The following is a 25,693-nucleotide window of genomic DNA, read 5'->3' as shown; positions in this document are numbered from 1 at the left end:
TTTTGGGCCCACCATTGGCAGAGTCCAGAGATAGAACCCTTGGAGACAGAGGGCAGACTATGTTCAGAATGTTGTGTGACCATCATCACCCTCCCACTGTTCTTCTAATTGTTGAACAGGAAGAGGAGGGGTATAAAAATAGCCAGACAATGGTGGCACAGAGAGATTGAGAGACTCACTGTAGTTGCACAGCGCTGAGCCAGAAAAAACCGTGAGCTACTGCTGTGCCTCCTCCACTTCCATCTGGGGGGTTCCCGCTTCCATTCTCCCACAGCTTCTGAACCTACACAGCAACCTTCCCCCTTGGTGCTGCTCATTCACCAGCGGCATTCTTGGGCCTCTTTCTGATGATGGATGTGGCAGGTGAACTCTGCGGGGATGAAATCAAAGCGCACCTTGAAGGGCAGGTGGAGACAGGTGAGCCCCTTGGGGGGTGGCAGTGGAGGCCCCAAGGCAGCCAGGGAGAAATGTCTTCCTCTTCCTACTACCCAGGTTTCTCAGACACTGTGCCAATAGCACCCAAGCTGGAGTTCCTCAACCCTTCATCCTGGGACTGATCTCCATCAAATAAAGTGACCTGTTCCTGATCCAGGCTCTGAAGGTAGACGAGTTCCATCTGGCCTCTGTGATTAGCAGCTTCAAAGCCCTTTCTGCAAGAACAGTGACCAAAGCTTACTGAGCAAGGCACTTAAATATCCCACTGTTTAATCCACACAGTAGTCGTTGAGGTGGGCTAGCTCCACTTTACAGATGGGGACATCGAGGAGCAGAGAAGTTAGGCAGAGTCCCAGCTCACAGCTAGTGTCCTCCGCTCCCTTTCTCCAACCTCTCACACTCCCTCTGAGGGACAGAACCAGGACAGGACCCCAAAGAAGCTTGGCTCAAGGCCCACACTCTGGAGTCACACAACTGCCTCTCTTGGCATCACCCCATTCCCTGTTCCCATAATAATAATTCTCAGTGATTAGAATACTTACAAACTCCATGTCCTGAGCTCTTGCTGAGTGAATACAGCAGACCTGGCTTCCTGTTCACTGACTGAACCCTCCAATTGTGGGTGCTGCTATTGCCCCAATTTCATAAATGATGACGTTTACACAAAGAAAGGTGTGCCATCAGGCTAATGTACTTAGCTCATTAAGTGGCAGAGCTGAGGTTTCACCCAGATCTGAGGACTAGCATCCACTCTGGCCCACAGATGACTTCCTGCCTTGTGTGCCCATTTCATTACATGAGGCACACAGTAGGCAGACTGAGGCCATGGTAAGAGTTGAGTGGATCTGCTGATGTCCCCTTTTGATGCCAGTTCTGTGGGACACCCTGGGAAGAGGAGAGGTGTAGCCATAGTCCCTACTGGCAGGAAGGTGGTCCCTCCAGAGTCTGTCTCAGCTCTTTGAGAAAACTACCTTTGACAGAGGCATCTGCAGCCCAGTGAGACAGTAGAACTGAGTTCCCCCAGGAACGAAGGCCCAGAGATGGGATTTGAACCTAGAACTATGTGTGCCTTGTGTTGTGTATTTATGGGAAACCTGTTAGGAAGGACTCAGCATGACACTGGGTAATAATGCTCAGAGTCAGCTCCCACAATCTGCATGGTGACACTGGAAGGTGGGCCAGCCCACTCTACCCAGGCTCCATGCAGAGAAGTCTGAGTACCACACTCGCCCCATGTTCCTGTGGCTCTCAGCAGCATTTAGCATACACAGCAGTGAGACTTGTGTGCTGCTGTGAGCACTGTGTGCTGCCCAACCTCCGGGTAGCCTGCAAAGTAATGCCAGTGTCCCACTTTGCAGGAGGGAGGGACACTGATGCACAGAGAGGAACCCCTGACTCTCAGACCACAGATGAAAAAAACCACGCAGCTGCAGGCAGGGTGCTGTCCGCTGGCCCTCACCAAGGCTGGCTGTGCCACACAGATGTCAGTATGTACCAGACCTCTGGGAGCAGGGACAATCAGGAATTTGAACTCCTTCTTGTTTTTGTTCATTTAGGTTTTTCAAAGAACTTTATTTATTTTTTTTATGCATATGAGTGGTTTTCCTGCGTGTATGTAAGTACACCATGTGCATGCCCAAGGGTTCAGAGGCCAGAAGAGAGCATCAAAACCCCTATAGGGTATTGGAGTTAAAAACGGATGTCAGTTACCATGTGGGTGCTGGGAACTGAACTCAGGTTCTCTGGAAGAGCAGCCAGTGTTCGTAACTTGCTGAACCATCTCTCCAGCCCCTTGTTTGGTTGTTTTTTTTTTTGAGACAGGGTCTCATGTAACCCAGGCTGGCCTGGAACTCATTATGTAACTAAGGAGTATCTTGAACTTCTGATTTGCCTGCCTTCATCAGCCGCACCCAGTTTATGGGGTGCTAGAGATTAGACCCAGGGAGTCTTGCATGTGAGGTAAACACTCTGCCAACCGAACCACAGCCCCAGCACCAGGAGACTACAATCTTTAGGCGACAGGGACACTAAAGGGACAGGAAGGTTTGGGATGGAGGGACAGAGAGGGCTGGAAGACGCCATGGCTCCTGGCTGTTCTCCCAAGCACAGAGTACATATTGCTCGGCCTCTGGGGATTTCCCACCCTCATCCGGGAAACTCCAGTCTATCAGCCTGTAACCTGTCATTCAAAGTGGGAATAAAGAAAGCTGCAGGAAGCCCGGCATGGTGGCCCTCACCTTTAATTCTAGCACTTAGGAGGCATAGGCAGGCAAATCTTGGTGAGTTCAAGGCTAGCCAGGACTACATAGTGAGACTCTGACTCATAAACAAAACAAGCAAAAAAAAAACAAAAGGAAGGAATAAAGGGAGGGAGGGAAGAAGGGAGGGAGGGAGAGAGGGAGGGAGGGAAAACAGCAAGAAGGATTGTCATGAGTTCGAGTTTAGCCTGATCTACGCAGCAAGACCCTATCTCAAAAGAAAAGAAACCAAATAGCAGATCATGGAGCTGCAGGATTTGCAGGGAGGCTGTGCCACATAGCCCTCGGGCTAGCCAGGGCTTCTGGAGCAGCCCGAGTGTGTTGCCATAGCTACTTGCCTTGCGTTTCTGTAAGGATGGCCATATTGGCTTGCCCTCCTCCTTGCAGGTGGCTAGGAGGTCAGCTTGGTCTGTGTGCCAATCCCAGTCCACAGGTGAACTTGGCCAGATCCCTCAATCCCAGCCTCAGTCTTGGTTTCTTTAATGGCGAAATAGGACCAGTAAGCTGTTTACAGTCTTCCTGAGGGTCAAAGAAGATAAAGGCTGCAAAATAGCAGGCACTCACTAGAAACTAGTTTCCTTCCTGGCAGACAGGGAGACTGAAGCCCAAGAGTAATTCCATCCTAAATCTCCAGCAATTCATGCGGGTCTACTGCCCTATAGCTTGGATCTCCCTTCCTTCTGGGTCAGAAGGTCCCCCACTTCCCTTTCAAGGCTCCTCCCCTCTTTTCCAAAGCTGTCTTTGGCAATTCTCAGCTTTCTGGTCCCCTCAGCACTGACCCTTGGGACTATCACATTTTTGGGGTGGTAACATGGCTGCTTGTCTATATCTTTGCCCCTTGCATGCAGTAGGCACTCAATAGATACCCTTACTGATGACATTAATTGGAAGGTCTATATCTGAGTGAGCCTGAGTCTCTTTTTGGTCAAGTAACAGGTTTCTCACAGAATAATCTATGTGCCTAAAGCAATATAAAGGGGACTTGGGTGGTACATAGAATAATATTTTTTATTTTGATAGTTGAAATATTTCTTGATATGATTATTGTCTGTGGTTGGTTTTCTACTTATGGAAAAAGACAAAATTTGGACCAGTGCACACCTACAATCCCAGCCCCCGGGAGGCAGAGGCAGGAAGGTCATCTCAAGGCCATCCATGGTCTTCCCTAAATGGCTATGCCTCTTTGGTTCTGTCACGTGAGCCCTCTGAGTTTCCTCTTCTCCAATTAAGGCCCTCCAAAGCCCTTCTAGCCTGGGCTACATGTTTCAAAAAATAAAAGACAAAACTTTATTAGACATATATTTATTTACAGGGCCAGTGAGATGGCTTAGTGGGTAAAGGCACTTACTGCCATTTCTGACAGCCTAAGTTTAACCCCCAGGACCTGCATGGTGGAAGGAAAATCTGACTTCTGCAAGTTGTCCTCTGACTGCCACACTTGTGCAATCACACACACACACAGACACACAAATAAATAAATAATAAATAAATAAATGTAAAAATATCTAATTATGAAAATGGGACACAAAGAAAGCACACAAGATGACATCGCTCCTCATTTGTGTGACCCACAGCAAGTCATGTGTCCTACCTCCATCTCATTCCACTCATCTGTCAAAACAAAGGGGAGTAGTGGCGCACGCCTTTAATCCCAGCACTTGGGAAGTAGGGGCAGGCGGATCTCTGTGAGTTCAAGGCCAGCCTGGTCTACATAGTGAGTTCTAGGCCAGCTGGGGCTATAGGGAGACCCTGTCTCAAAAAAAAAAAAAAAAAAAAAAAAAAAAGAAGGAAAAAGAAGGAACAAAAGAGAAAAGAAAAAGTCATGGAGAAGCATCTCTAAGAAGCCTCCTGATTCATTTAGGAGGGCCCCAGCTCCCCAGTCAGCTCCCAGCATGTGAACACTATGTCATTTGTCAGTTGACCACTGGAGGGTGAGTCACACAAATCTGGTAGCCAAAGTTACACTTTTGTCCCACCTTAGATGACTTAAGAGTTGATGGAAGAAGAGGGAATTTTGCTGGAAATGCCCAGGTGCTTGTCCTGGGGTGGACAGGCACAGAGGGGACCAGGAGGTGGTCAGGCCTTGCTTTCTGGATCCCTGCATGGTGACTTGTGCTGCTGGTGCAGTGCACAAAGGAGGACAGCCTGGCCAGCAGCTTGCCAGCTAGTGGTAGGGGTCCAGCCAAGAACTCTGAAGGACTGGTTTCTTTTATTTCATTTCAGTGCTGATAACCAGGTGACACCTGAGTGTGATGGAAGTAGGGTGTCTGCAAGGTCCATGAGGAAGAGAGTGGGAAGTGGGTGCAGGGCAGACAGTCATGAGGGGTGCACTGTGAGCCAGCTACCAAATTGCACAGCTGGAATGTAGCACACAGGGGAAGGTGGAAAGTGGTACAGAGCACAAGGCTGAGCGATCCTGTCTTTGGGGATACACTGGGCTCTGCACCCAAACAGTTCCAGAGCACCATAGGAGGAGGCTGCTGGGTGTGGGGAAAGGTAATCAAGGCCAACTCTGGACATACTAGCTCCCTTGATTCTGGAAGAGCCCTCCAGCCTAGAGACATGAGGGCTGAGTGCTGGCTAGCAAGGTGCTAGAATGAGGGATGTGAATAGACATTGCAGCTCGACTAGGGTTGGGCCAGATGGAGCAAACAGGCACTTGATGCTGCCTCTCCAACTCCAGCCTCTGACGATACTATATTCAGGTCCACTAAGCCTCCCCCAATGCTGAGAACCTCCTCTGTATCCTTCCCTTGGTGGCTATGCATCTGTGGCTGGGTCACTTGAACCCTCTGATCTTCCTTTTCCCTAGTTAAGACCTTCTAAAGCCCTTCCAGCTTGGGTATCTGGGCTTTCTGAGTCTCCCACCTCATCCATGCCTTATCTCTGGTGCTCTTGAGAGTCCCCTTCTCAACTTGAATGCTCCTCCAAAACTATGATGTAGTGATAGCCTGCAACTCCCACCTAGAGCCTGGCACTCTGAAGAGATGCTCAGTGCATCTATGTTAATAAATGTTAAGAACGATCTTGATGATCAGCATTTAAGAAAGGCACAAGGGGACCAGTGAGATGGCTCAGTGGGTGAAGGTGTGTCCCAACAAGTCTGATAACCTGAGCAGCAATCCAGAATCAATAGTGAAGGAAAGAACCAACTCCTACAAGTCATCCTCAGACCTCCACAGGCACACAATATAGCACACTTGCACATATGCACCTACTCACCTACCCTCGTATGTGTCTTAGTTTGTTTCTTCATTGCTGTGATAAAACTCTGACCAGTACCAACTTGGGGAGGAAAGGGTTTATTTGTCTTACATCTCCCAGGTCGCATGCAGTTCATCAGGGAGCCCAAGGTAGGAACTCAGGGCAGGAACCGCTGTGACAAAACATTCTGACCACTACCAACTTGGGGAGGAAAGGGTTTATTTATCTTACATCTACTGGGTCACAGTAATCCAAGGCAGGAACCTGGAGGCAGGAGCTGGAACACAGGCCGTGGAGGAACACTGCTTATTGGCCTGTTCCCTGGCCCCTGCTCAGCCTTCTTATGAAACACAGGCCCACCTGCCCAGTGGTTGCACCACTCACAGTGGGATGGGCCCTCCCACATCACTCATCAAGAAGATACCCCTCAGACATGGCCACAGTCCACTCCAATAGAGGAAATTCCACAATTGAGGCTCCCTCAACCCAGGTGTGTCAAGTTGACACTAAAGCTATCCAGCACAATATGTATCATACACTTGTACACAATAATAATAATAATAATAATAATAATAATAATAATAAAAGTTTAAAAAGAAAGGTGCATGGGCCCAGCTTTATGGCAAGTCATTATATAGTAAAAGAAATATAGCAGATTAAGAACTGTAGGTGGGAGCATTGCTATACACCTGTGATCCCAGCACTCAGAGAACTTGAGGCAGAAGAATCATAAGTTTGAGACCAGACTTGGCAACAGAATGAATTCCAGGCCAGCCTGGGATACAAAGTGAAACATGATCTCAAAAAAAAAAAAAAAATCAAACGCCAAAACAAAATGTGTCAGCCATGTGAGTGTAGCATGTCTCTTTTCCCAAAGAAGAGAGGCCTCTGCATCATAGTATAGTCACAAGAGGACAAGTCTCAGTTCTGTCCCTTAAAATGACCTGTGGACCTTGAAGTGTGTCTGATGTCTAGATTATTTACTGAGCATGTGTTTTGAAGGTTTATCTAGATCGTGGCACGTTCAAGTACTTTCTTCCTTATTGACTAATATTCCATTGTGTGGACGTACCACATTTTATTCATCTGTTCATCAGTAGCTTCTACATTGTAGCCACTACTATGAACATTTTTTTCATACAGAGGTTTTTTTGTGTGAACATACATTTTTCACTTCTCTCTGATATTGACCAAGGAGAGGAATTGCTGGGTTATAGGTACACTTTCTGCCTTATGTTCAAATGTTCTGAGGACCCTCCAGGCCAACTTCCACAGTGACTACATCTTATATGCCCACCAGCAGACTAGGAAGGTTCTAACAGCTCCATATCCATCCATTCAATTCATTTAATTTTTTTTATTTTATGTGTATGAATGTTATGCTTGCATGTGTGTTAGTGCACCTGTGTTGTGCAGTACCTGCAGAGTTCAAAAGAGGGCATCCAATCCCCTGGGACTAGAGTTACGGACCATTGTCAGCTGCCATGTGGGTGCTGGGAACCAAATATGGGTCCTCTGCAAGAACAGTCAGTGCTCTTAACCACTGAGCCATCTCTCCAGCCCCTTCATTCATTCATTTTTGAGATAGCATCTCATATATCCCAGGCTGGCCTTGAACTCACAATCCTCCTGCCTCTGTCTCCCGGGTGCTGGGATCACAAGTATGCACTACCATGCCCAGCCATTGCTTTCCGTTTAACTCCTGTCTGGGAGAGGCTCCTTGTATGAAATCACGTCAGCTCATCTGCCCTTGGCCCGCTCACTTCCTTCTGCTTTCTTCTTCTGCTGCTTTCACACAGCCCCTAAGGACAAACAAGTCATTCTGGGGCAGCCAGTGGCTTCAGAGATGGCTTCTGCCTCCAGAGGATATGGTATGGAGACAAATGAAGAAATTGTGGTTGAGGGGTATGGAAAATGGGGAAGAAAATGTGAGTTGGAGCTTAGTGGTTCTCTAGGAAGGGTAGAGAGAGCCCAGCCCCCATCACAGTTGTCCAGATGTTGGTATGTTCCCAACTGCATATGCTCCTGGTTTCCTTATGTCTGTATTCATTGGTTTGAAGAGCTTAACTTCTTGGCTGAACAGAGCCTAACACAGGTGCTGTTGCTATTTATTGAGGAAGTCTCCAGTTTCAGGATAAACATAAAAGCAAGCAGGATTGAAGGAGAGAAGTTTGGAGTGCGATAAGGCACCACGCTGGAAAGCACCCTGCTAGCAGCCTTGCAGGACTTCTGCGCCCCAGAGCTTAACTGAGATCCTGGTTGGAAAGACAAGAAAGACTGCCTTTCCGACAGCAGCCTCAGAACGCCTAGCAAATAACAGCTTGTTATCTGTCCCGGGATAGGATATGGAAACTAGGCTTTTCACACCATGGAGGGAAAGGGTCAGCCACTCCCTTGATCCCATAACTGGCTAAAGGCCTAAGCCACTGGGTCAGGGTCCACTCCCTGGTCCATGAAGATCATTTTGCCTGCTCTAATGAAAAGCAGCAGCATCTGGGGCCAGGAGGCTCCCTGACTGATTCTGAGAAGACTTCCTGAGTCTGGGGGAGGGGGTTGTTGGAGGGCAGGGCTGGGGGGGACATGTCTAGAGTGGGGCTCTGGCCCCCAACAGTCTGCTTAGAAGGAGGCACATACCTGACTATCTGGGCGGGAGAGAGGAGGGAGGGGAAGCTGCAGTCCCCTCCTCACAGACAAAGGGCTCTTCAGGACTTAATTAAAATTCCCATCAAAGACCTGCCAAGATAGGGGTTAGTGGAATGAAATAAAACCAGTTGGAGGAAAAGTGTTCATTGTCAGTCTCATTCCAGGGGCACCCCTGAGGTTCTGACACTAGAGAGGCCCAATCCATCCTCAGTTCCATCTCTCCTGCCATAACAGAACCTTTCTGAAGCTGTCCAGCTTCTGTTTGAGCAGCTGGAGAGCGCTATTCTTGGGCTCTTGCAGAGAGAACAGCAGTTGACAGTGAGAGAGAAGGGCCGATTTACGACTGGCACCCAGTTACTGTGCATGGAAAGGAGGCTGGAGGATGGCCCTTTTTCACTGCACAAAGCTTTAGCACTTCCCTAATGTCGAAGTGAGCTGAAGCCTTGAGGCCTCTGTATTTGTCACTGTGTGCGAGCAACTTTTCCTCCAGGTGACCCAAGACTCACCTTTCCCCACAATCTTTTTTAAAAATGTTTTATTTATTATTTTTATTTTATGTGTATGAGTGTATTGCCTGCATGTATCTAAGCACAATGTCGTGCAGTGTCTACAGAGGTCAGAAGAAGGGGGTCAGATTCCCCTGGAATTGGAGTTAAGGATGGTTCTTAGCCACCATGTGGGTGCTTGGAATCGAACCTGGGTCCTCTGCAAGAGCAGTCAGTGCTCTTAAGGGCTGTGCTATCTCTCCAGGCCCTCCCCAACAAGTCTTTGTTCACATTTCTCTGTCTTGTTGAAGCCAACAGCCATTCCTGTTAGTTTTTTGTGGGTTTTTTTTTTTTTGTTGTTGTTGTTGTTGTTTTTTGTCTTTTTGAGACAGGGTCTCCTTATAGCCCCAGCTGTCCTGGAACTCACTATGTAGACCAGGCTGGCCTTGAACTCACAGAGATCCGCCTGCCTCTGCCTCCCAAGTGCTGGGATTGAAGGCGTGCGCCACCACGCCCAGCCCTCCTGTTAGTTTTTATTTGCTTATTTATTTATGGATTTATTTACTCATGTTATTGGCACCATTAGGAAAGGAACCCAGGTCTTTGCACAGGCTGGTAAGTGCCCTTCCACTGAGCCACACCCTCAGTCTCCCTGTTGCTCCTGTTTAAAATCCCAGTTCCACCTGTCCCCAGCCTCCTGATCACCCCCACCCTACTTTATGCATCTCCCCCATCCCCAGCCTCCTGATCACCCCCACCCTACTTTATGCGTCTCCCCCTGTCCCCAGCCTCCTGATCACCCCCACCCTACTTTATGCGTCTCCCCCAGAGCTTACTTTCCATCTCATATAATTTGCTCATTGATTTGTTCATCGTTTCTCCCCTCTAGAATGGTGATCCCCAGGAGCTGGGATTTCTGACTGTCTTGCTTACTGATGTATATTCGCAGTGCCTGGCTCAGTGCTTAGATAAATAGTTGTTGGATTAATGCATGGATTCATATGGCAGAGAAGAAATGATTTATTCAATGCAGTCATTATTGCCTTTCAAGAAAAGTGGACCCCAAGGATGCATCAGGGTTGGCGGAGCCAAGAGATAGATCTAAAGGGGCCTTATATTCAGACAACTCAATGCCAACTCAATGATGTGGTCTTCCAGCCTCATCTCAAGGCCAGCATTCCCCCATATCTGTCTCTGGTTGAGCCACGTCCAAACTCCCACACACATTGCTCCTGCTGCGGAACTGGTGAGAGAGCACACGCACCCTCTGCCTCACCCTGGATACAGGAGTGGCTTTCTTGTCCCTTGTAGATGGGCTGAGTGGCTCCCGGAGCTCACGTACTAGCAAGAAGCCCCGGGGAGCAATCTGGGAAAGCCCTGAAATAAGACATCTGTCTGGAAAATATTAGTTTTTGGTGTGATGTGTGTGGAACCTAAACCCACACACGTTCTCCCTCCCTGGCAGAAATAAACAGTGTGGGTCTCAAAATAGACAGGACTTTCCCAGTACCAGCCAGCCGCCCAAGTCTCCAGAGCATGAGTGTGGCCTGAGCAGTGGGAAGGGTGATGAAAACATGTCAACATTTGAAGCTAGGTTTCTTTTTCATTTCCCCGCTGGCAGTTTCTTGGAAATCTCGTTTTTCCAGCAATAGAAGAATTTCACAGGCAGAAAGAGTCCCTTCACCTTGAGGCTGATGAGGCTGTACTGCTCTAGCCCAGGGAGTCTGGCCCCTCTACTCCATCTTTCTTTCAGATTAAACCTAGAGACCTTCTCAGGCTTGAGCATTGGACAGTTGTGGGGGAGGATGGTCTTTTCCCTTAATGGTACTGGAGTGATTCAGTTTTCAGATGAAATCTAAGGAACTTTGATCTCTACTTCCTATCAAATACAAAACTCCATTCAAAATGGATCACAGGTCCAGGTATCAAAGGTGAAACAAGAAAGCTTTGTGAAGACAAGATAGGAAAATGCCTCAGGGTTCTGGGGCAGGCAAAGTTTTCTTAAACAGGATACAAAAAGCACTACCATAAGAGAAAACTGATAAGCTAGACATCATTATTAAGACTGTGGGGCCTGAGAGATGGCTCAGCAGTTAAGAGTGCTGGCTAGTCTTGCATAGGACCTGGGTTCAGTTCCCAGCACACACATGATGGCTAACAACCATCTGTAATTCCAGTTCCAGGGGATTCGACACCCTCTTCTGACCTTCAAGGGCATTGCATGACATGGGTGCACTTACACACATGCAGGAATTACACTCATATACATAAAATAAAAATAATAAATAAAATGAAAAAATTTAAAGACCATCCATTCATCCAAAGACATTAAGAAAAATGATAGCTGCTGGGCATGGTGGTGCACGTCTTTAATCTCAGCACTCAGGAGGCAGAGGCAGGTGGATCTCTGTGAGTTCAAGGCCAGCTTAGTCTACATAGTGGTGCATGCACACACACACACACACACACACAAGAACATTGGCTCTTGCAGAGGACCTGGGTTTCCCAGCACTCACATGGCAGCTAACAACTTCTGTAACTCTTGTTCCAGAGAATGTGACACCCTCTTTTGACCTCCAAGGGCATTGCATGACATGGGTGCACTTACACACATGCAGGCAATACACTCATACACATAAAATTGAATTAATAAACAAAATATTCTTTTAAAAAGTTAGTCTGGTCTATGTAGCAAGTTTCAGGCCAGTAAAGCCTACGTAGCAAAATCTTTCCTTAAAAGAAAAGGAAAGTGAAAGAAAGAGAGAGAAAAAAAAAAAGAGAACCATGGGGTGGGGTGATTGGTGCTTACCTCACATGGTGAGGCCCTGAGTTCCATCACCATCACAGGACGAAAACAGGAAGAAATAATGGGGAGAGGGAGAAGAGTGAGAAAAGAAAGGAAAAAAAAAAAAAACAAATTAGAGGGGAGAGGAAGAGGGGGAAAAAGGAAACTGTGCCAAAGGTGGTGATGCACGTCTGTAATGCCAGCATTCGGGAGGCTGAGGCCGTAGGATCAAGTGTTTGAGGCCAGTCTGGACTACATGGTGAGACTCCTTTGAAAGAAGGAAAGAAAAGGAGGGAGGGAGAAGGGGCAGAAAGAGGATGTTTGCATATTTGACAAAGGGTTTATCTCTAAACTACATGTATGCAACTTCCGGTGAGTGGAGAGTAACTTCCTGTTTCACCAGCGCATAAACAGTCTCACCACACACTCTAGTCACCATGAGCTGCTCCACTCTGTCTCCCCATCATAACAGATTGGAACCACCTGAAAGCATGGGCCAGCGGCAAAAGGAAAGCCATTCAACTCTTAGAAAGAATTCTTACTTCAAGCCAAGTATTGTGGCTCATACCTGTAATTCCAGCACTTGGGAGGCTGATGCAGGAGGATTACCATGAGTTTGAGATTAGTCTGGGCTACAGAATAAAACCTTGTCTCAATACACACAGACAGACACACAGACACACAGACAGACAGACACACAATAAAGAAAAAGGGAAAACTTCATAGAAGAGAATATGCAAATGGCCAGTAAGCGCCTAAAAGATGCTCCATCACCTTCTCACCTTTTCTTTGTCCTCAGGAAATTGCAAGTTAGATTCTACGATAGATTCGCCTCACACCCAGTCACTTATAACCAAAAAGTTGATGATTCCAGTTGCTACTAAGGATGTGAAACAAATTTTCTGGTGGAATGTGAGTTGGTGTAACAACTTTGGAAAACTGCCTATACCAACTAAGGCCGCACACGCCCAGCTTGTGACCTAACACAGTGGAGCACTTACATTTCTGTTTGCTGTTGGTGAACCCCAAAACACAAGATGACCTTCATCATTAAATCCAAGAGTAGAAACTCCCCAGATGCCCTTTACAGGAGAATAAACAGCTAAACACATGGTGATTTGTTCCTACAATGAGGTGTTATACAGCAGAAGTCACAGATCCATAAACCACAACTAACCTATAACCTGGTTTTGGTTTATGTATTGTCTATTGCTGCATTCAAAAACAGGCAAAACCCTTCATTCCCTGGCCCTTTACAGAAAGTTTGGTGCCCCAGGCATGCAGCAAATGAAAAGATGAACTGTAATTCATGCAAAAACAGGTAGGCGGGCCAGTGAGCTTGCTCAGTGGGTAGAAGTACTTGCCATCAAGACTGACCGCCTGAATTCAGTCCCTGGAATGTGCATGGAAGGAGAGAATTAACCCCTTCAGTTGTCTTCTGATCTCCACACCCATGCCGTGGCACTCTCTTGAAATGCGCGCGCACACACACTAAATAAATACCATCCGTAACTCCAGTTCCAGAGGATTCAACACACTCTTCTGACCTCCACGGGCATTGCACGACATGAGTACATGTACATACATGCAGGGAATACACTCATACACATAAAATAAAAATAATAAATAAACTTTTAAAATTAAGAACATTTTTTAAAAAGTATTACCTTCTGGGTGTTGTGGTGCACGCTTTTAATCCTAGCACTCAGAAGGCAGAGGCAGGAGAATATCTGTGAGTTCAAAGCCACCCTGGTCTACATAGCGAGTTCCAGGCTGGCTGGGGCTACAGGAAGACCCTGTCTCAAAAAGACCACAAAAAAAATTATTAACTTTGTTGTGGGGGTGAGTGCATATTCATGTGCCACTGTGAGCACAAGGAGGTCAGAGGGCAGCTTGCAGGAGTAGGTTCTCTCCTTTGACCATTTAGTCCCAGGAACTGAACTCAGATTGTCAGGCTTGGCAGCAAGTACCTTTACCCACTAAGCCATCTCTCCAGCCCAAAAGACCACTTTAGAGAAGCCCAGGACAGAAGGGAGGACAGGAGAGTGTCTCCCAGCCAACTCTCTCCCTCTGATTTTAAAAGGCAAGCAAATTCAGGGTCTCTTGAAGCAAAATGAACAAAGTCTTCTTTATCCAGAGATTGTGCTCGGTGAGGTGTAGCCACGCCAACACTTTCCCAACAGAGCAGCCCCAGGATGGGGCCTTTCTTACCCACTCTGTGCTAGGTTTAATACAGCTAGACCCTATCAGCTTGGCTCCAACTGACAGTGCCAGTGACAACCTTCCACATTGGCTCCTCCACCTTTAACACACACATCTCTAGGGGGCACGCTAGCAAAACCCCCATGCCTGCCACTTTTTCTTCCTTCCCTTCTTTCTTTCTTTCTTTCTTTCTTTCTTTTTTCTTTTTTCTTTCCTCCTTTCTTTTTTAACACAAGTTCTCTCACTGGATGGAACCCACCAAGCAGTTTCTTTCTTTCTTCTTTCTTTCTTTCTTTCTTTCTTTCTTCTTTCTTTCTTTCTTCCTTCCTTTCTTTCTTCTTTCTTTCTTCCTTTCTTCTTTCCTTTCTTTCTCTTTCTTTTTTCTTTCTTTTTTTCCTTTTACATTATTTACTCACGTGTGTGTGTGTGTGTGTGTGTGTGTGTGTGTGTGTGTGTTCATAGGCCATGGCACAGGAGTGGAGGTCAGGAGACAGCTTTCTGGAGTCAAGTGTCTGCTTTTACCATGGGGGTCCTGGGGATCAAACTCAGGCGGGCAGGCTTGATGGTGAGTGCCTTTACCAGATGAGCCAGTTCACTGCTTGCAAGTAACCCTTCACCCACATGTGTAAGCAGTGGAATCACACTTTTCATTGCTGCCCTTTCTGGGGTGAGTAAATGCTTATTCATGTCTTCCCAGGAAATTTTCACACAGCAGACCCACTGGCATGCATATCTTCAATCAACCAAATGAAGTAGATGATAATTACCAAGGAAATGGGTTCTAAGCAAACAAACGCCCTTCCCGAACTGGGGGAGTCAGGGTCCGAATTTAGATCCTGCTTTTGCCTCAGCATTCATTCTTTCCACAGCTCACGGCTCCCCATTTAATACTTCTCCCAGAGTGTTCTGCACTCTCTGGTTTGGAGATGCTCTCTTCGATGGAGACTGAACTAGAAGTGGATATTGAACAGTTCTGTATCCTCCTTATGCCTGCAGTATAGCGTAGCCTGGAATATCTACAACCAGGGTCCGTGCAATCCTAATTTCCCTCCAGGTGTCAAAAGGAACTTGTTGACTTGTCAAGTGGTTTGGGAAATGGTTCTTCACTTTGAGCCATATCAGATGCATGAGCACATTAAAGGTTCTGCTAAGTTCTATAGTAAATAACCTGTTGAACTTTACTTAGCTCCATGTCTCCTAAAGTCATTGGTCACAAACTCCTGTGTTAGAGGAACAACTGAAAATTCTGATAGGATAGTAAGCATTCCTTGGGACAGAATTTAGAAAATCTGATACAGCAGATCAAATTCTAGGCTTGAATCAGAGACTCCATTGTCTGGCCCTTACAGACATTTTGTCTAAGCTTTGGCGTATCAGAGTGTTCACAGCATACGCTGTGAACTGAAATAAGATGCAAGATCTTAACAGCTGCTGTGTGCTACTGTGCTGACCATGGCTTACACTCCTAGACCAACACCCTTTGTTCTCACTGGGACCCTCAGTGGTGGACTGTGTCATTGTATACAGGAGAAATGGTGCTGCCCCGCACCTCCAGAGCCTTGAAGTCTTCATGGAGAAGACAGGATTTAAACCCAGACAGCCAGGTCTAGGTCTCATGACCACCCATCCTGCCTCCTTGTGCCTCGGTGCTCTGGAGCCACAAGGAGGCCCTAGGACTATTTCTCAACTTCTGCCTCACTTTCATTTCAATGATAGCTAGTTTAGCCCAAAGACAAAGACCTCTAAATTCTTGCAGTGTGCTGGAGAAGCTGTTGAAAATTCCAAGTTGGTACACCACAGTGCGCCCAGGGTATGGCACGACTTTAATGCAACTTGTTCTTACTATCGCTGTGGGTGCAGTGGAGGCAGAAGTGACAAGGACATCAGGCATCCCTGTCACCAAGAGTCCCTGGGGCCTGGGCTGCCTGCTCTGATCTATTCTCAACTGGGAACTTGCTCTCCAGAACCAGGCCACCTGGAGATGCTCTGCCACTCCCCCTTCCTTCCTTTCCTACCCCAACTTTTAATTTTTTAACAAATAAAATTGATGCATGGTAAAAATATAAAACAGTACTGAGTATAGAATAAAAATTGATCTTGCTGTTAGGTGTGGTGGTACGTGCCTTTAATGGCAGAACTCAGGAGGCAGAGGCAGGTGGGATCAAGGCCAGTCTGGTCTACCTAGTGAGTTCCAGGCTGGTTGGAGCTATAAGGAGACCCTGTCAAAAACAAAAAGTAAGGTATAGGGGCATAGGGGTAGGAATGCAGCTCAGCTGATAAAATATTTGCCTAGCATACATGAGGCCTGAGGTTCAATGCCCATTACCAATAAACTGGGTGAATGTGGCGGGGAAAGCCTATAATCCTGTTATATGCTGTCTAGGGATCTTGGATACTGATGGAATTATACTTTAGACTGTCATTGATGCCCTGTAAAGAGGGGGTAGACATTGTTTATGTCTCCCAGGGAAAGAGTTCCTGCAACATACTCCAAGAAAAAAAAATTCTGTGACTCTGGGGATTGAACCCAGGACCTGGTGCATGTTAGGTGAGTGCTCTCCCATTGAGCCACACCCACAGCCTTGCTCCATGAATTTTTTAAAAAACTTTTTTTATTCATTATTTTTACTTTATGTGTATGAGTGTATTGCCTGCATGTACGTGAGTGCACCCTTGTTGTGCAATGCCATGGAGGTCAGAAGAGGGCTTGGGATTCCCTTGGAACTGGAGTTAAGGATGGTTCGTAGCCATTATGCGGGTGCTGGGAATTGAACCCGGGTCCTCTGCAAGAGCAATCAGTGCTCTTGACCGCTGAGCCATCTCTCCAGCCCCAGCTCCATGAATTTTTACTTGTATATAGACATCTGTACCCACCACTGAGATCAACATGTGTTACATTTCCAGCTCCCCAAGAGGCTTTCTTGCCTTTCCCTGATAACCTCTGTATTAGTTACTTTTCTGTTGCTGTGGTATAACGCCATGATCAAGGCAATTTATAGAAGAAAGAGTTTGAGTTTATGATTCCAGAGGGATTAGAATCCACAATGACTAGGGAGGCATGGTGGCAGAGGTTGTCAGAGCAGAAAACTGAGCAATCACATCTTCAAGTAGGCACAGGAAGCAGAGAGAAACTGGAAATCTGGCAAGCCTTAAGAACTCTTTAAGCCTGCCCCCAGTGATGGATGTGCTTCCTCCAGCAAGGCCACACCTCCTAAAACCTCCCAAAACAGTGCCATCAACTGAGGACAAAATGTCCTAACACCTGGAGTCTATGGAGGACATTCTCATTCAAATCACCAGTCTCCTACTTCAGAAACCACTCATTGGCGGAGTTCCACCTTTGCTCGAGCTTCTCTTAAGGGGACTCAGAGGATGCTCTTGTTCATGGATTTTTTTAAGTTGCTGTTGAATCCATGAGATGCACCATATTGCTGACTACAGCAAGAAGTCATTCTTTCTCATTGCCACGTAAATTCATTTGATGGGTAATTGGGTTTTAGAGAGACTTTGTTGGTATTTTTTCTCATAACATCAATGAAACACTATCACTAACATCCACCTCAGTGGTATGAGATGCTTCTTCTGAATTTGAGAACAAAATCAAAATGTCTACTATCTCTACTTCTCAATTTAACATTTCACTAAATGTTCTAACCAATGCAATAACTCAAGAAAAATAAAAGAAAATTGGAGGGGCTGGAGAGATGACTCAGCAGTTAAGAGCATTGTCTGTTCTTGCAGAAGACTTGGGTTTGAATCCCAGCACCCACATAGCGGCTAAAAACCATCTGTAACTCCAGTTCTAAGGGATCCAACATGCTATTCTGTCCCCTGGAGGTGCTGCATTACATGGATGCACTTACACACATGCAGGCATAACACTCATACATGTAAAAAATATATAAATTTTTAAAAAAAGAAAATTGGAAAGGAAGCAAAAAAGCTATCTCTTTGGTCTTTTTTCTTTCGCAGGTGGCATGCACACATATTAGGAAAGCCAAAAAATCCACTGACATTAGCAAGTGAATGTACCAAATCTACTAGCCACAAGCTCAATATTAAAAACCATTAATTTTGCCAGGTGAGGTGGCTCATGCCTTTAACCCCAGCACTTGGGAGGCAGAGGCAGGTGGATCACTCAAGGCCAGCCTGGTCTGCATAGCAAGTTCTAGGCCAGCTGGGGCTATAGGGAGACCCTGTCTCAAATACAACACAACACAATACAATACTCGATTTATTTCTATATAATTTGCAACATTTGAAAAGTAACATATTTTAAATACCACTTATTAATTGTGGGGTGTGTGTGTGCACGCATACGTGCGTGCGTGCGTGTGTGCGTGTGTGTGTGTGTGTGTGTGTGTGTGTATGTGTGTATGTGTTGTGGGGGAATCACTTCCACCTATCCACAAGCATGGGGAATATCTTTGCAAACCTCTTCAAAGGCCTTTTTGGCAAGAAAGAAATGCACATTCTCATGGTGGGCCTAGATGCTGCAGGAAAGACAATTCTATACAAACTGAAGCTGGGTGAAATTGTGACCACCATCCCCACCATTGGTGAGAAGCTGGGCTGGGTTGGGGTTGAGGCCTGGGGGTCCCAAGTGCCAAGGGCCCTCAGCTACAACCTTGCCTCCAGGTTTCAATGTGGAGACCACTGAGTACGAGACATCAGCTTCACCGTGTGGGACATGGGTGGCCAGGGCAAGATCTGGCCTCTCTGGTGTCACTACTTCCAGAATACTCAAGGCTTGATCTTTGTAGTGGACAGCAATGACAAAGTGTGTGGTAACGAGGCCTGTGAGGAGCTCATGAGAATGTTGGCTGAGGATGACCTCCAGGATGCTGTTCTCCTGGTGTTTGCCAACAAGCAGGACCTTCCCAATGCCATGAAAGTGGCCAAAATCACAGACAAGCTGGGGCTGAACTGTCTACGCCACAGGAACTGGTACATTCAGGCCACCTGTGCCACCAGTGGGGATGGGCTCTATGAAGGACTAGACTGGCTGTCCAATCAGCTCCAGAACCAGAAGTGAACCAGACCCCATCCTTCCCCCCACTTCCTCTTCTCCACCCTCCACTTTCCTCTCATGTGGTAAACGTGCAACTCTGTGGTCCTGAGTGCCAGAAGCTCTCTCCATGGGTTGGTCACAGTATGCATCGCACAGGTGCAGCCTGAAGCCAGGATTTTATTTAATGTAAATAGTTTCTGTTTCCACTAAGGCAGTTTCTGGTACTCCTATGCAATATTACTTAGCTTTTTTATTGTAAAAAGAGAATCAACTGTTAGTACTGAGAAGGGAGCTCCTCCAGGAGCCATTTGGCTATAGGCTGGTGTTGGGATCCATTTGGTGGTTGGTTTTTAACCTAAATTCAGTGCATTTTTTAAAATAGTTAAAATACAAGACAAGAACACTCAAATACACAGAAGGGAGACTATGCCTAGTGTAGGCTTTGCAGTAATGGCCTGAATGCTGGTCCATTGGACTGGCTGTTCCTGTGGGAACAAAGCACTATCCGCTGCGTGGTCCCAGTGGAGCCCTGCGACTTGCCTGTCTTTGGGTCACCTGCATTCCACAGCATTGTGCTTCTAGTTGTGCTCACATGGTCACCTAGGGGCGGGCTGGGGCTATGGAGGGGTGCAGGGCCTGGCCTTGTCCTTGGTCGATGTGTGCGTGGCTGGGCCAGATGGCAGCCCAGCTTGCTCCTGGGCCCACTCGGACGCACTGGCAGGAGGCCTGGGACTCACCAGCAGGAGTGCGTGTAAGCTGGGAGGGTCAGTCCACTCCAGACCCACATCCCAGAGCACCCCCATCTCCATGTGTTTAATAGCTTCCTCCCTCAGCCTGTGAGGGTCCGATTTGCCATTGAAAGATGACCTCTACTTTTTTCTTTTGTATTCTGATAAACACTGAAGAAGCTGGAGCTGTTAAATTTATCTTGGGGAAACCTCAGAACTGGTTTATTTGGTGTTGTGGAACCTCTTACTGCTTTCAATACACAATTAGTAATCAACTGTTTTGTATACTTGTTTTCAGTTTTCATTTTGATGAGCACTGTAATTATAGCTATTAGAAAAAAAGTCTCTTAACTATTTAAAAGAAAAAGATAATGTATTAATGTTTAGGGAATCTGGATATGTCAGTCAGTTTTTTGAGATAGTGCAGATATCTAAAAGAAACAACTTAAGGAAGGAAAGATTTATTTTGGCTCATGGTTTCAGGGGTGTCAGTCCATGGTCAATGGTTCCATTGTTTCTGGACCATTTCAAGGCCAAACATGATAGAAGAAGGTACAGTGATGAAAAATTGCTCACTTCATGGTGGCTAGCAGAGAGAAACACAGAGATGAGAGACAAGGTACCCTTAAACTTCAGATACCACCTCCCACCTACCCCCAATGATGCCATCAAAGTATGAATTTGTCTATGGATTAATCCACTAGTGGCACAGAGTCCTCATGGCCCAGCCACCTCTCAGTGGTTCCATCCACTGAGGACCAAGCCTTCAGCACAGGAGCCTTTTGGGTAACACTATCTAAATCATGATACCAAGTAAAGGAAACACAGAACTTTTCTTATTATTTCACATTTTTTGTGTGTAATTACTTCAAAATAAAAAGTGAAAAAAAATACGATTTATAATATTTTTAAAATTAGGTACCTTGGCTGGTCATGGTGGTGCTCACCTTTAATTCCAGCCCTCAGGAAGCAGAGACAGAAAGATCTCTGTGAGAACAAGGCCAGTCTGGTCTACATAGTGAGTTCTAGGCTAGCTGGGGATATAGGGAGACCCTGTCTCTAAAAATAAAACCAAACCAAAGAAACAAACACAAATCAGATAACTTGGAATAAATCTGTTGCACAAGAACTCCACTAAAACCATAAAACATTGTTGATACAAACTAAAGACAAAAGAAGTTGGACATCCCATATCTGTGCATTGAAAGATCTAACAAGCTGGCATAGGTCTAAAGATTAAGTGAAATCTGTCAAAATCCCAGCACGATCTTTAAAATATCATTATACGGGGCTGGAGAGATGGCTCAGTGGTTGAGAGCACTGACTGCTCTTGCAGAGGACCCGGGTTTGACTCCCAGCATGCACATGGTGGCTACGAACTGTCCTTGACTCCAGTTAAGGGGAATCTGACGCCCTCTTCTGACCTCTGTGGCACTGCACAACATGGGTACACTCGTGTACATGCAGGCGATACACTCATACACATTAAATAAATAAATTAATTAATTAAATAAAATATCATTATAAAAAAGGCCCGGAATAGACAAGACTAGGGGTGGGGACACTTTTTGTAAAGGGCCAGACTAAATACTGTAGGAGTATGTCCATGCAGTCTCTGTTCCAGCTGCTTTATTATGTCTTTGTGACAAAAAACCAACCACAGACAGGGATGAGCGATGGCATACCAGGCAAGCAAGAGGACCTGAGTTTAATCCCTGAGTACCCACATAAAAGCCTGTAATTCCAGTGCTGGGGAGGCAGAGACAAGTGGACCTCCTGTGGATCAATGAGCCCTAGGTTCAGTGAGAGACCTTGTCTCAAAAAAATAAGGGGCTGGGGAAGGGGCTCAGCAATTAAGAGCACTGGTTGTTCTTGCAGAGAACCTGGATTCAATTCCCAGTACCCACATGGCAGCTAATAACCATCCATAACTCCAGTTCCAGGGAATTGGACGCTCTCTTCTGACCTCTTTGGGCACTGCATGACATGGGTGCACTTACATACATGCAGGCAATACATTCATAGACATAAAATAAAAATAATTAAAAAATTAATTAAATTAAATAAGATAAAATAAGAGGAAGCTCAGGAGTGGTGGCACATGCCTTTAATCCCAGCACTTGGGGGCCTGAGAAGGAGGATCACCACAAGTCTGAGGCTAGTCCAGTCTAAATAGTAACTTTCAGACCAGTCAAGGCTACAGAGTAAGAAACTGCCTTAAAAAACAAAAAAAATTAGCCATCATGATCAAGTTGGCTTCATCACAGAAACACAGGGATGGTTCAACATTTGTAAATCAATAAATGTAATGTAATTCATTACACAAACAATCTCATTAGATGCAGAAAGGCCTTTGACAAAATCCAGCATCCCTTCATGATGAAAGTCATGGAAAATCTAGGGATACAGAGGTCTTATCAGCATAATAAAGGCAATATACAGCAGGCCAATAGCCAACATCATATCAAATGCAAAAAAACCTCAAAGCATTCCCATTTCAATCATGAACAAGGCAAGTGTGCTAGATAGCGTTAATGTCAACTTGACACACCTGGGTTGAGGAAGCCTCAATCGGGGAATTGCCTCTATTGGACTGGCCTGTGGCCATGTCTGATTTTTATCGCCTCTATTGGACTGGCCTGTGGCCATGCCTGAGGGGCATCTTCTTGATGAGTGATGTGGGAGGACACAGCCCACTGTGGGTGGTGCCACCCCTGGGCAGGTGGGCCTGTGTTGCATAAGAAAGCAGGCTGAGCAGGGCCCAGAGGAGCAAGCCAGTAAGCAGAATTCCTTCATGGCTTGTGCTCCAGCTCCTGCTTCCAGGTTCCTGCCCTGAGTCCTACCTTGGGCTCCCTGATGAACTGCGACCTGGGAGATGTAAGCTGAATAAATCCTTTCCTCCCCAAGTTGGTATTTGTCAGAGTGTTTTGTCACAGCAATGAAGAACAAACTAGGACAGCAAGGATGCCTACTCTCTCCATTCCTGTTCAAGAGAGTACATGAAAACTTAGAGCAATAAGACAATTGAAGGAGATAAAGGGAATGCAAATTGGAAAGGAAAAAGTCAAAGTGTCCTTATTTGTAGATGATATGATTCTATACATAAAAGACCCTAAAGAATCCCCCAGGAAACTCCTAGAGCAGATAAATACACAGCAAAATAGCAAGATATAAAATTAACACACAAAAGTCAGTAGCCTTTCTATATACCAACAACAAACACTGAGAAAGAGATCAGGGAAATGATCCCATTCACAATAACCTCAAAATCCATAAAAAAATATGTTGGAATCAATCTAACCAAGGAAGTAAAGGATTTGTATAATAAAAACTTTAAGACATTGAAGAAAGTAATTGAAGAAGATACCAGAAGATGGAAAGAACTCCCATGCTAATGGATCAGTAGTGTATTAGTCAGGGTTCTCCAAAGAAACAGAACCAGTAGAATGAATAAATATGTATAGAGATTTATCAGCTTAGCTCACAGGATAGAGTCCAAGTAGTCAACAATGGCTGTGCCACACTGGAGAGGCTGAGAATCCATAGTCGCTCAGTCCATGAGGCTGGATGTCTCAGTAGTCCCAATCTGATGCTGAAGGTCTGACAAATTCCAAAAGATCAACTAGTCTTCAGTCTACAACAGCAAGATGAACTCACCAGCGAGAGAGAAGGCAAGCAGCAAGAAGCCAGTGTTCTCCTCTGCCGTGGTCTTTATGCCGTGGACTGCCATCAGAAGGTACCACCCACATTTAGGGTGTGTCTTCCAGCTTCAAATGATCCAATTAAGAAGATCTCTCTCATTTCAGTTAATTCCAGATCCAGTCAAGTTGATACCCAGGATTAGCTATCACATGTAAGATTAATACTGTGAAAATGGCCATCCTACAAAAAGCAAGCTACAAATTCAATGCAGTCCCCATTCAAATTCCAACACAATTCTTCACAGAAATTGAAAAAAAAATCTCAAATTTCATATAGGAACACAGGCTCTAGTGGATGATTTCACACTGAGGAACATCTGGGGACACAAACAACTCAGTAAGCCTTAACATGTATGACAGAATGCATGAAATTTGGTGAGAGGAGGCTATTAGAAGGGTGCAGATAGGGGAAGGGGTCTAAATATGATTAAGATGTATGAAGTGCACAAAAATTCAATAAAAATATAAATTAAAAAAGAAAAAAAAGCCAGGATAGCCAAAACAATCCTGAACAATAAAATAAATAAATGCTAGAGGCATCACCATCCCTGATTTCAAATTATACTACAGAACTATAGTAATAAAAACAGCATAGTACTGGCATGAAAACAGATCCTTTGATCAATGGAATAAAATTGAAGACCTAGACTTATGTCCATGCACTTACAGTTACCTGATTTTTGACAAAGGGGCCCAAAACATAGATTGGACAAAAGACAGCATGGTGCTGTCAAACTGGATAGCTACATGTAGAAGAACGAAACTAGAGCCCTATTTCTCACTATGCACAAATCTCAACTCCAAATGGATCAAGGACCTCAACATAAGACCTAATGCCATGAATCTGATAGAAGAGAAACTAAGGAATACACTGGAATTTATAGGCACAGAAAAGAACTTTCTGAACAGGACCCCAGGCATTAAGATCAACAATTAGAGGGCTAGAGAGATGGCTCAGGAGTTAAGAGCACTGGCTGTTCTCTCAGAAGACTTGGGTTCAAATCCCAGCACTTATATGGTGGCTAACAATCATCTGTAACTCCAGTTCCAGGGGATCCAGCGCCCTCTTCTGACCTCCTTGGGCATTGCATGACACAAGTACACTTACATACATGCAGGCATAACACTCATACACATAAAATAAAATAAAAAATTTTAAAGACCAACAATTAACAAATGAGATCTCATGAAATTAAAAGGCTTCTGTATTTCAAAGGACATTCAGTGAAGAGGCAATGTACATAATGGGAGAAAATCATTACCACCTACACATCTGACAGAGAGTTAGTATCTAGAATATACAGAGAACTCAAAAAACTAAACATCAAAAAAAATAATAATTAAAACTTAGGGCAAAGAACTAAACAGAGAGTTTTCAAATGATGAAATACAAATGGCTGAGAAGATCTCCCTTTGCTTTCTGGGCTGCACAGCCTCCAGTGTCCTGGGTAAGTCCAGTGTGCCCACCATGCCTTGACTCCCCCAGTCTCTTTCACCATCCCAGCTCCCCCCACCACAACTCTCCTCCTGGCCTGGGTACAGGCCCATTTCTTGTCTTGGCACCCCAAACACCAGGGCTAACCTCTGGGCCCAGAGCCACCACTGCTTCCTGATCCTTTGCATCCTGACCAACTGAGTTCCTCCCTGTGGCCCCCAGGAACCCTCTGGGCCTGGTCCTGCCCTCACCTCCCTTCACTTCCCTGGGTGGCATAGCCACCAGCTTCCTGAGACCAACATCTATCCTGGGCCCTTCTCCCAGGCCAGCCCAGCCCCCAAATTCCTGAGGGCAGCATCTTTCCTGGAGGGTCCCAGACCTTAGGAGAAAGCCTGACAGCATCTGGGCCTCATCTCACTTTGGCCTCTGTGGGAATGCCTGAAGACAAAAGCAATTAGGCCACTCCAATATAAAACCAAAAGAGAGAACCTGAAGCCTAGACCAACCAGCTTTTCATGCCCAAGAAGAAAACCACAAAGGCACATAAAGTTTACAAAAAGAAGCAGCTCTAAACTCAACAAAGGAAGGCATGAGTCTCACACAAGAATCAGAAACTATGAAGGAGATTCACATGTCAAAGTCACAGAAAAAAATAATAACTTGAAAAACCAAACTATTATATCTCTACCAAGTGCTAATAGTCTTCTAGAGGAGTACAATGAGAAGCCCCTAGAGATAACACAGGACATGGAACTCAAAGGAACAATTATAAACATGATAAAAGAATTCAGTGAATTTAAAGAACG

General features: G+C 45.7%; 1 pseudogene across 1 annotated transcript; it reads left to right on the top strand.

Annotated features, from left to right (window-relative positions):
* The first annotated feature begins 18,426 nt into the window (after nt 1-18,426).
* LOC103724500 lies at nt 18,427-19,048 on the top strand (annotated as a pseudogene). Its single transcript, XR_001872130.1, has 2 exons — nt 18,427-18,571; nt 18,651-19,048. The product of XR_001872130.1 is annotated as an ADP-ribosylation factor 1-like (transcript).
* Nucleotides 19,049-25,693: the final 6,645 nt, after the last annotated feature.

Source organism: Nannospalax galili, unplaced genomic scaffold (assembly GCF_000622305.1).
Source record: "Nannospalax galili isolate Female #2095 unplaced genomic scaffold, S.galili_v1.0 scaffold8, whole genome shotgun sequence".
Taxonomy (NCBI): Eukaryota; Metazoa; Chordata; class Mammalia; order Rodentia; family Spalacidae; genus Nannospalax; species Nannospalax galili.
Note: the sequence above shows the minus strand (reverse complement) of the source record. Positions and strands in the feature narration are given on the sequence as shown.